The 12,414-nt window shown below is 44.9% G+C and overlaps 1 protein-coding gene across 9 annotated transcripts in view; it reads left to right on the top strand.

Annotated features, from left to right (window-relative positions):
* Positions 1–12,414, top strand: part of DTX3 (deltex E3 ubiquitin ligase 3) — a 177,619-nt gene that overhangs the window by 73,685 nt on the left and 91,520 nt on the right. For all 9 annotated transcript variants that reach the window (XM_073613773.1, XM_073613771.1, XM_073613775.1 and 6 more), the window contains one exon: positions 3,965–4,038. The gene's annotated coding sequence lies outside the window, so the exon portion shown is untranslated. The remainder of the gene's footprint in view (positions 1–3,964; positions 4,039–12,414) is intronic.

Raw genomic sequence — 12,414 nt, 5'->3', positions numbered from 1 at the left:
ACCAGCCGCCACTGGATACAATGGAGGATTGAGCTTAGCCACCTAGGGACAGGAAGTGTTATTCGTGGGATTAAAAGGTGAAAATAAAGGACACTTCTGACATGGCAGTCAACACTCCTGGAAGTGCCAGTTTCCCAGCTGACTTCAGGAACACCAGGTATTTCACACAAAGGTAGCAATACATAGAGAACAGGGGGTAATATATCCTTTACATTTGCTCCATGTGTTCTGAGATTTACACAGTTTTCTTGACCCCCAACCTAGTGACTGGACAAGTAAAGAGCGGCAGCAGACGGATCACTTAATTACTCTAATCACTCTTCTCATATATGTATGTTCCTTGTCAAGACATTTGCAGGCAACACCCCTCATTGGCTCCCTGTCCTGCCTCTCCCTCTCACAGTCTAAGTTCTGCTGTATAGGGGCTTAGAAGAGGGTGATGCCAAGTCAAATTCAAATACTTACACCAGTTGCATTTAAAAATACATTTAATGATTTACTAATGAATACAAAAGCTGCATTAGTATGTGTATTTGTATGTGCCCGGAGTTCAGCTTTAAAAATCATATAGCTGTACCAAGTGGCAGTTTCAGCGAGAAAGCCTGTGTTCAGTAGGGATGGAATCTGAGAATAAATGACACTATGAAGATTGATAGTATAACATAAACACTTCAACATATACAATTACTTATTTATCTTTTAAAACTGATATGCAGGATCTTGGGTAAATCTGCACACATGTTCTGTTCACAATAGGAGGCATTTGTGGGCGAGTAAGAAGACATATTTTACTAAATGTGTGGGTACTTTAGTGTTGGCTGTGTTTATATAGCAGCCGTATAAAGGGCCATGTGATTTCTAAGGGCTTTTTATCTGTGATAGTTGCAGAGATTGGATGCCAGAATTAAATATAGAAACCCTGTACTCATACACACCCATATCACAAACCATTTAGGGTTATTACTGATCAGAGTGTTTATACAGAGTACAGATCAGAGTGTTTATACAGAGTACAGATCAGGGTGCTTATACGGAGTACAGATCAGGGTGCTTATACGGAGTACAGATCAGGGTGCTTCTACAGAATACAGGTCGGGGTGCTTATACAAAATTACAGATCAGATCAGGGTGCTTATACAGAGTACAGACCAGGGTGCTTCTACAGAGTACAGACCAGGGTGCTTCTACAGAGTACAGACCAGGGTGCTTCTACAGAGTACAGACCAGGGTGCTTCTACAGAGTACAGACCAGGGTGCTTCTACAGAGTACAGACCAGGGTGCTTCTACAGAGTACAGACCAGGGTGCTTCTACAGAGTACAGACCAGGGTGCTTCTACAGAGTACAGACCAGGGTGCTTCTACAGAGTACAGACCAGGGTGCTTCTACGGAGTACAGACCAGGGTGCTTCTACGGAGTACAGACCAGGGTGCTTCTACGGAGTACAGACCAGGGTGCTTCTACGGAGTACAGACCAGGGTGCTTCTACGGAGTACAGACCAGGGTGCTTCTACGGAGTACAGACCAGGGTGCTTCTACGGAGTACAGACCAGGGTGCTTCTACGGAGTACAGACCAGGGTGCTTCTACGGAGTACAGACCAGGGTGCTTCTACGGAGTACAGACCAGGGTGCTTCTACGGAGTACAGACCAGGGTGCTTCTACAGAGTACAGACCAGGGTGCTTCTACAGAGTACAGACCAGGGTGCTTCTACAGAGTACAGACCAGGGTGCTTCTACAGAGTACAGACCAGGGTGCTTCTACAGAGTACAGACCAGGGTGCTTCTACAGAGTACAGACCAGGGTGCTTCTACAGAGTACAGACCAGGGTGCTTCTACAGAGTACAGACCAGGGTGCTTCTACAGAGTACAGACCAGGGTGCTTCTACAGAGTACAGACCAGGGTGCTTCTACAGAGTACAGACCAGGGTGCTTCTACAGAGTACAGACCAGGGTGCTTCTACAGAGTACAGACCAGGGTGCTTCTACAGAGTACAGACCAGGGTGCTTCTACAGAGTACAGACCAGGGTGCTTCTACAGAGTACAGACCAGGGTGCTTCTACGGAGTACAGACCAGGGTGCTTCTACGGAGTACAGACCAGGGTGCTTCTACGGAGTACAGACCAGGGTGCTTCTACGGAGTACAGACCAGGGTGCTTCTACGGAGTACAGACCAGGGTGCTTCTACAGAGTACAGACCAGGGTGCTTCTACAGAGTACAGACCAGGGTGCTTCTACAGAGTACAGACCAGGGTGCTTCTACAGAGTACAGACCAGGGTGCTTCTACAGAGTACAGACCAGGGTGCTTCTACAGAGTACAGACCAGGGTGCTTCTACAGAGTACAGACCAGGGTGCTTCTACAGAGTACAGACCAGGGTGCTTCTACAGAGTACAGACCAGGGTGCTTCTACAGAGTACAGACCAGGGTGCTTCTACAGAGTACAGACCAGGGTGCTTCTACAGAGTACAGACCAGGGTGCTTCTACAGAGTACAGACCAGGGTGCTTCTACAGAGTACAGACCAGGGTGCTTCTACAGAGTACAGACCAGGGTGCTTCTACAGAGTACAGACCAGGGTGCTTCTACAGAGTACAGACCAGGGTGCTTCTACAGAGTACAGACCAGGGTGCTTCTACAGAGTACAGACCAGGGTGCTTCTACAGAGTACAGACCAGGGTGCTTCTACAGAGTACAGACCAGGGTGCTTCTACAGAGTACAGACCAGGGTGCTTATACAGCATATAAGTATATGGGGGTCATAAATACCCTCTGCGACAGCAATCTTTCGCAGAGGGTATTTATGACCCCCATATACTTACCTTACCTGCACTCCCTGCTTGCTTTCAGATTTGTACCTCCCCTGTGACAGTGCCTGGACATAGCAGCCAATCTTTTGACCTGAGCACTGTCACATGACCAGGGGAACAACATCACTGCTCCCTCGAGTCACCAGCATAACTGATATTTTTGCCAGATGCAAAGGAACGGTGAGCTATGGGCGAGTGCAGTTAGGTTGAGTATAATGGGTCAGAGGATGCCCTTTACAGAGCTGCTGTCACCTTGCCCTGAATGCCCCAATAATCACACAGGAAGTCTGAAAAATCTCTCTAACAATAAAGCTAGCCATAGACGGATCAATATTTGGTCAGTTCAGCAGGGACCGACTGAATTTCGATTTATGTGTGTCTCTCCATGTTGGACAGAAGTTGTTTGTCAGATCGACGTCTGTTGAACAGACAAGATGGAAAACTTTTGTCGCCAGGGGAAAGGAGAATCAAGTAAGTAAGGCCACTTTCACACTGGCGGAGTCCGCCTGCTCAGCAGGCAATCTCTCAGCTAATCTCCGCTGAGTAGGCGGATGACAGGCCAGTGTCTGCTCCTCTTATGCAGAGCGGACACAGACATAGGGGTTTATTTACTAAAGCTAGAGAGTGCAAAATCAGTCACACTTCTGCAGAGAAACCAATCAGCTTCTAACCACAGCTTGTTTAATTAAACTTTGCCAATAAAACCTAGAAGCTGATTGGTTTCTATCGAGAAGTGTGACTGATTTTGCACTCTCTAGCTTTAGTAAATAAACCCCATAGTCCGCTGCCCTCTATGGGCTGTGGGTGTGAACTGACCGCCTGTCTGTTTCCATCTGACTGTCATCCGATCCGCCAGACTGATGGGGAACTGATCCCTGTCTGTCTGTTTTTAGCATAACGGATCAGATGTTGGCGGGTGTCAACAGACACGTTTCTGTTGACATCCGCCGCTCCATAGAGAGCAATGGATGGTCCGATTGGGTCTGCCTGAAAAACTCACAGGCGGACCCTATTGTCCGTCTGGGTGAAAGGGGCCTTAAACTGATTTTTCCCTAGATCTAAACAAGGATTTAATACTTGCATTGCAATGATAACTGAGATAAACGCCATTTTCTGTTTTGCAGTATAATTGACATTCGTGTTCTTTGTTTGTAGACGGAGCCTTTTTGATCTCCTGAGCCTGGTTAGTTCTCTGAGTTGTGTCTGGGATTTCAGAGCGAGTGTCAGAGGTATGTGTTCTTCATATCATTATATGAGAAAAAAAGATCCCTGTGTTCCATATGAAAAGACTATGGCATGTGTTCATGTGATTATTTTTTCTGAATAATATTACCCTTCTGGCTCTTATTTTTATTCTGCAGTAAGGCAAATCTTGTAACCTTTAGCAATCAACCAGAATTCTTCTGTGTTAAAAATTTTGTATGGGTTCCCCGACTCTCCCTTTATCTATTATGCCCAATGCTGGTGTCTCCCATTCATCTCTATAGACCTTGTGTTTGCGGTACCTGGAGGAAATCAAATGTAAGCCTTGCCTCAAAGTGAGACTGCGCTGCTTCTGAGGTCTGATTTTTGGTAGTTAAGGGGGATCTCTACAGGGCTTTTAGTACAAATCTACATATGTACTTTAACAGTCCAGTGTAAAGTGACCCTGCTGCCTATGTAACAAAGATAGGCCAAAGCTACCCTGTAAAGAATAAGTGGTATAAGTTGGCCATAGATGGATAAAATTTCCTAGGAAACGCCTTAGGAAAATTCTCAGAATATTTGAATGTCGTTCGAAAGATTTTATTTGCTTTTAACATTTGATTTAGGTAAGAATGGACTTTTCCAAACGAAAACAATGTACACTGTTAGAAATCTGTTTGAGAAAATTTTTCCATTCTCCTTTGAATTCTCTTGTCACTGCAGTCGAAAACGAACATCAATTTGACCCACTAATGAAAAATAAGCAAACTTTCTTAGAACATTCTTTTCTTAAGAATGTGCGTTTGAAATTCTACCCATCTATGGCCAGCTTTTACCCTTCTTCTCATTGTCGGCCATAATCATCACATTTTTGTAAAGCTCAAGGCACTGCTGGTTTCTGACACTTCCAGGTGTATTGGATAGCATGTTCCCCACTTTTGCTGTGGCTTCTCCTGACAACCTGTAAGTCTACAAGGCACAGTAGTTGGAGGAACCACAGTGTCCAGCTGGTAAAGCCTTATCCAACACATCCAAAAGCCTTGGATAACATCGGCACCCAGAACACGCACCTAAAAATTCCACTCATACCCACCAGAAAGGCAAGTATGTACCTAAAGCCTAGTACACATGGGTCAAATGTCAGGCGACATCGGCCGATTCAATAAAAACTGGCTAACATTCAGCCCGTGTGTGCAGCAGCTGGCCGGCTTCTTTCGGACGTGCTTGCTGGTAAACCAGCAGCCAACCGACTCCCGATTAGCCGACCAGAGTGTTCTGGCGGGGAGGGGGCACAACACAATAGACCAGCAGGGGAGATCGCTGTACTAACATCGGATTGTTAGTACAACAGCTCTGACTGGAGCTGTCAGTTTTTTTTTTCGTTCAACCTGCTGGGTTAAATTAAAAAAAGACTAATGGTGTATACTAGGCTTTATTCTTTAACTATTGGCTTTGTCCTCTCTTTGTTACTGAGGCGACAGAGTCTCTATAGTTGTTTAAAATTTGCATATGAATACGTTACTGTAAATAGTCTTATTGATGTTTTAAGTACCTTTTGTAATTATATATGTACATGTGGGCATCCATTAAGGTTGTTCCTGAACCTTTTTTATCTCGTGTCTAATCCCCCAGATAGGTCTATTTGAGAACAATAGACTCTCTGCTTCTTCTAATTACATGAAACCCCAATATTGCTCGGAGTAGCATGTATTCTTTAGGGGTTAGGGTGCTCAGGAACAGTGCTATTTTTTATGTATGGGAAGAAGGTATTTGCTGTAAATAATTATGGGATTGTCATGTAAAGTCTAAATTGTCAGGATAGGTACACTAAGTTAAAGTAATACTTAAGGCTCATGTTTAATATTTTTAAAATGACAAACCTGTTATACTCACTTGCTCTGTGTAATGATTTGCACTGTGCATCCCCGATCCTCCTCATCTCAGGTCCCCTGGCGGCTCTCTGGGCTCCAGCCCCTCACAGAGTGCCCCAATAGCAAGCCGCTTGTTGTGGGGGCACTTGTGCATGCTCGCTCCCAAGCTCTTCATGTCCATAAGACACACAGAATAGGACTTGGCCCTGCCCCCTCCCTCTTTGGGTCTGATTGACAGCAGTGGGAACCAATAACTCCTGTTGCTGTATCTGAGCCAATAAGGAGCAAGAGACCTGAGAGAACCTCTGCTCTCATGCACATCGCTGGATCAAGATCGGGCTTGGGTATGTAGTTAGGGGGGCTGTGGGGGAAGCTGCATGCAGAAGGTTTTCCTACCTTTCTGCATAGAATAGTTCCTGTAATTTGACTAATATGAAGGTTTGGGGGGGAGGGTTGGGGTGCAGAAATTAATCTTTCACTCAGATTGCTAACCAGTCTCATTCACACAGGCGTAGCTATGTATTTACTTGCCCATACGGGATGCACAGGTGTTCCTAGCATTCACATGCATGGAATCCCATTGAGCCCAAGCTAATCCTTAGTAGGGACAGGGACACAGACAACATTAGAAAGCTGATAGACGTTCTAGTCTTCCTCTACTTTGCTAAAAAGTTATACATTTTTTTACTTGCTGTTGTGTCCTAAAGAGCGAGTTCTCTCACTCCCTGTGCTGGTGACAACACCCCCCCCACTGTATCTTACAATAAAAGAAAATTAGGTTGGAGTTCCACTTTAACAATCTTTGATTGGGGGAGTTTAATGTAGGATTAAATCTCTACTGTGTACTGCTTGTCTCCTGAGATTTTTGTGACCCGCATTGTGGTAGACTGTGCATGACTGTCAGTTATATTCAGTGAAAAGGGGGAAAAGGTAATTAAATATAACTGAGAAGATGAAGAGCCAACACTAATTATGTTGTAGTTAGAAAATGCTGTAAAGGTCAACTTGCACTTCTAAAGCGTGTGCTGACTCTTACATTGGGCAGACTAACTCCCGATTTTTACATTTAATTAGCCCACATCTGCTTTAATCGAGCGCTGCAGTGACAGCATTACTTTGAAGAGTAGATCGTTTTTCTACTGAGAATTTGCACTTTATTTGAAGATCATAAATATTGTTCTTTTCCACTAACAGGAAAAAAACCACAGACCGTCTTAACTAATTGTATGTAGATGTCGAGAGTGGGATTCCGGTAGCTAATTGTAGTAAGAACTGGGTAATGGGCACATACTGTTCTCCCATTGAGGAGCGGGGTACTTCTAGGGGGCTGTGAAAGGCTGATTTATGCAACAACGTCCTATTGCACTTCATTCCATCCCCAAAATAGTGAACAGAGCTGTTCTAATGCACCAGAGCCTGCCGGGAGATACAGAACCTGAAAGTCATTTTAGAGAGAATGACAATCCATTTAGATCTATGCTTGTACCTAAAGCATCTTTGTAGTGTTAGGCAAGTGATTTGTCGTGATTCAGTGTGAGTTTCATTTGTGCGTTGACATGCATTTTGATGTGCTTTCAGTGCATTTAGAAGTTGGAGTGGATAAGGTAAACAGCCATTGACCAAAGCTTGTCAGCACCTGTTGGCAGTGCATCAAAACGCATGTTATATTTATGTTGATTTGCTGCCATGAACTTTTATGGGCTTCCCAATGCGCTAAAATGCAGAAAGAAATGAAAATGTCTGATTTTTCCAAACACATCGCGCTGCAGTACTGAGATGAGCACACACGGGGAGGTTGATTTAGAATTGATTTTAGGGCCCATTTGCACCGTTACATTTTAATTTTAATGTTCAGATGCACTATAAATGTGCATGTCATGGTTCACCATAATAACTATAATGGGGTTGATTTACTAAAGGCAATATATACTGCGCACTGCAAGTGCAGTCGTTCTAGATCTGAGGGGAAGCTCTGCTGTTTTCTATCATCCAATCTTGTGCTGTTTTTTTTATTTTCCTTGCACATGATTGGGTATTTTTTGCAAAGTGAAGCTTTACCTCATTTACTAAGCTCTGGCGCAACTGCACTTGCAGGGCATAATATATTTGCCTTTGAACCATGACATGCACGTTAAAATTAAAATGCAACAGTGCTAATGGGCCCTAGAAGGCTGTACCCTGTACCCTTAGTTAAAGCGGACTTCCACCCAAAAGTGGAACTTCCGGTCGTTGTACTCCTTCCCCCCTCCGGTGCCACATTTGGCACCTTTTAGGGCGGGAAGGGGGGGACAGGATTACCTGTTTTTCACAGGTATTCTGTCCCCACTTCCGGGAGCCTCAGCCGCGGGTATTTGCGTCATCGTTGGGCCTCCCTCCTCGTTCTCCGCTGGACCAGTAGGAGAGAGGAGCGGAGCCTCGCGCATGTGCAGTAGGGTTCCTGGCGTTAAGCCGTAAGGCTACACTGCTGGGTTCCCTTACTCGCAATGGAGGCGACATGCACCTGACAGATGATGGAAACATCAGCTGCTGTGCCGACATCGCTGGACTCCAGGACAGGTAAGTGTCCTATTATTAAAAGTCAGCAGCTGCAGTATGTGTAGCTGCTGGCTTTTAATTTTTGCAGCGGTGGGCGGACCTCCGCTTTAAGTGTCTCTTGTACTGTGCTGTGAAAAACAGTAAATATAGTCACCAGCTGAGATGAGGAAACATCTTGTGAAAACTAGTAAATTGTGTGACAGTCCCTTCCCATAACCACACAAGAGATGGACTTACCCAACATATGCAATACTAGTAGAAGGATTGTAAGCAGCCACAGATGTCAGAGATACTTATGCCCCGTACACACGGTCGGATTTTCCAATGGAAAATGTCCGATCGGAGCGTGTTGTCGGAAATTCCGACCGTGTGTGGGCTCCATCGGACATTTTCCATCGGATTTTCCGACACACAAAGTTGGAGAGCAGGAGATAAAATTTTCCGACAACAAAATCCGTTATCGGAAATTCCGATCGTGTGTACACAAATCCGACGGACAAAGTGCCACGTATGCTCAGAATAAATAAAGTGATGAAAGCTATTGGCCACTGCCCCATTTATAGTCCCGACGTACGTGTTTTATGTCACCGCGTTTAGAATGATCGGATTTTCCGACAACTTTGTGTGACCGTGTGTATGCAAGACAAGTTTGAGCCAACATCCGTCAGAAAAAATCCTAGGATTTTGTTGTCGGAATTTTCGAAAAAAAAGTCCGACCGTGTGTACGCCCTATTAGAGTTTATTGTACAATCTAAAGAGAGTATGATTGCAAAGCAAAGAGGGACTTTTATGTGTTTTGTACTAAGCACTTACACTAGATGTAAACCCAAAGCCAGTTTTACACATATACACTATATTACCAAAAGTATTGGGACACCTGCCTTTACATGCACATGAACTGTAATGGCATCCCAGTCTTAGCCTGGGTTCACACTAGTACCATCCCTGACATTGCATGTGATTCGCACCCGTACCTCAGGTGCCCATCACATGCGATGTCTGAGCAATGCAAGTTCAGCCATACCGGTGTATGGCTGAACACGCATTGGATTTGCACAGAAAAAGGTGCAGGGACTTGTTTTTCCCCCGCACTAGAATTGGATCGCATGGGTGTTCTCACCTATGAGATCCGATTCCTGTGTGAGTTCACAGTTCGCATTGCGGTCTGTGAACCGATCTGGGGGTGTCATTAACAATGTATTGACACCCGCAGCAGTTTGCAGAAGGCAGTGTGAACTTCCTGCAGGAGAGGAGCGATGGGGGAACCAGCGTTGGAATCGCGCTGGTTCCCGCATCGCACTAGCCTGAACCTAGGCTTAGTCCGTGGGGTTCAATATTGAGTTGGCCCACCCTTTGCAGCTATAACAGCTTCAACTCTTCTGGGAAGGCTGTGCACAAGGTTTAGGAGTGTGTCTATGGAAATGTTTGACCATTCTTCCAGAAGCGCATTTGTGAGGTCAGGTACTGATGTTGAACGAGAAGGCCTGGCTCAGAGTTTCTGCTCTGATTCATCCCAAAGGTGTTCTATTGGGTTGAGGTCAGGACTCTGTACAGGCCAGTCAAGTTCCTCTACCCCAAACTCGCTCATCCATGTCTTTATGGACCTTGCGAGGGAAAATGGATAATTGGGCCCAATTTGGACATTTTCACTTAGGGGTGTACTCACTTTTGTTGCCAGCAGTTTAGACATTAATGGCTGTGTGTTGAGTTATTTTGAGGGGACAGCAAATTTACACTGTTATACAAGCTGTACACTCACTACTTTACATTGTAGCAAAGTGTCATTTCTTCTATATATATATATATATATATATATATATATATATATATATATATATATATATATATATATATATATATATATATATATATATATATATATAGGGCCTATATTAAACCTTCATGTTGGACACATTACTTTAAGGGTTATACAATGCACGCTAACCAGGAGCCTGGGAGTGAGGATCATATCCAAAAGTGGGCAGGGGCAGCAACACAGGCAGATCTTACATTTAAGTACAAGGTCCGCTATAAGCTTTAAGTGCAAAAAGCATCAGTGCCTATGTAGGTCTTGTGATTCATTTATCTTAAGATTTATAGTATACTCTGAATAAACATCTTCAGACAATACAGGTGGTTACAGTCTTTTACCCGGTGTGGATGTGTGGGATTCATGTGAAAAGCTTGAGAGCTGCACTAATGCACTGATCGTTTTGTTCCCTTGTTTAATTTAAATAGAGTTATATTTTAGAGTAATTGTTGATTATCAAGCCTTCACTTATGGTGAGCTGTGGATGAATAAGCTTGCCATTTGAGACGAAGACATGTGCTGCAGCATTAATTACAGTAAGCATTGCCATTTCCTGGTCTTGCAAGTGGAATAACCTAAATACCTTATGCAAACTTCACCTTATACAAAACTAGGTACAAAAGATCCTTCAGACAATTTTCAGTCCTAAAATTCATATGAGTGTTATTGTGTTTCTCTTTCATTAACCCTTTTGTTGGAATCGGCATTTCTCAACCTTTTTCATTCATGGCGTCCTTTAAAGTGGAACCGAAGGCTTAATTGTCACCTGTCCAATGGTCCCTCTCCCATTTTGACACCTTCTTCTGAGTGTCAGTCTCAAAATGGCATCACTCCTGCACATACATAGAAGGCCGTCATCCCGGCACTAGGTCGTTAGTCAGGGTTGGTCCTGAAAGCCTATGGAGTATGTGCCCCTGGAGTGGCAGTTCAGAGGTGCCAAAAAATCACTGAGTGGGAGTCACTTTGATTTGAGGCACCACGGTCACTGCACCATAGAACACGCTTTTTTAGCACCTGCCTCTTGGGCTGGGCCTTTTGGCTGGGACCAGAGGAATTTTTTATTCCTGGCCGGAGGGCCTGGTCATTGTTTCACACAATGGCCACCTTTTCACTCTCCTCTTCACTTATTCCTTCCCCACTTTATTTTATTTATTAAGCCTATGTTTGTCACTTTTTGTATTTTTATGTTTGTAGATGGTTTGTTGCACTGTGTGATGAGTAGGGTTGCGGGTCCTCGGGCCTGCCCTGAAAGTCTTGGGAGGGTGTGGATAATAGGCCTTTTGGCTTAGTTCGCCCTCTCTCATGGGGTCTCCCTTCGGGGGAGCCTCACCTAGTACTTGGGTGGGTCTGTTTCGGCAGGCCCTCCAGAGAACGGGGTCTGTCTGGTTTCAGCCAGATGGACCAATTGTAAGTATCCTTGTCCCCGTCTGGAGCCTAACGCCCCGGGGGATTCAGGGCAAGGCACATTTGTGTACCCGTTTGCTCTTTTTTGTGTTTCACTCTTTATGTTTGTTTATTTTTTTGGCACCGGGTGAAGTTTTTTGGTGTGTTATGCATGCCATAGGCTTTCAAAAAAAAAAAAATAATCAGAGACCGGCCTGGTGCTGTAAGCATGTTCAGCTCAATTTGCAGCGCCGAAGAAGACAGCGAGCAGGCAGGTAGGGGCATTTTATTGCAAAAGAGACAATGCATGTCTTATCTGCAATAAAAGCCTGTCTGCTCCCTGTGTGTTATAGTGGTACTTCAGTTAATTGTATGCAAAATCTCAAGGCACCCCAGTCTAAAATAGAGTAATAATTGTAAATGTTACCCTCAGTGGGTAAGCGCAGCTCCTCTTGCTGCTAGTCAGTGGAAAGGTTGCCCCCTTCCTGCTGGTAGGGGAGCAGTGGCCCCCTTACTGCTGATCAGTGGAGAAGTGCCCCATTACTGCTGGCACCTGCGGCACTTCAAACCCCCCCCCACACACCCCGCTTTTTGCCGGTCCACCGGTGGGCTCATCTGGCATGGAGACAGGCTGCGCCAGGCATCTTGCAGCGTCTTCCGTGTCCTTCAGAGATCACGGCAGATTCTGCCATGCATCTCCTCCCATCCTCCCAAGCGTCCAGTAAGATCGCCTAACCTTTCAGCCAATCGGGAAACTGGTAACAGACCCACACTTCCTGATTGGTGGAGAGTCGATTCAGTGTTAGAAAACCAAACATTCA

Source organism: Aquarana catesbeiana, linkage group LG02 (assembly GCF_042186555.1).
Source record: "Aquarana catesbeiana isolate 2022-GZ linkage group LG02, ASM4218655v1, whole genome shotgun sequence".
Lineage (NCBI taxonomy): Eukaryota > Metazoa > Chordata > Amphibia > Anura > Ranidae > Aquarana > Aquarana catesbeiana.
This window is presented reverse-complemented; position numbering and strand designations above follow the sequence as displayed.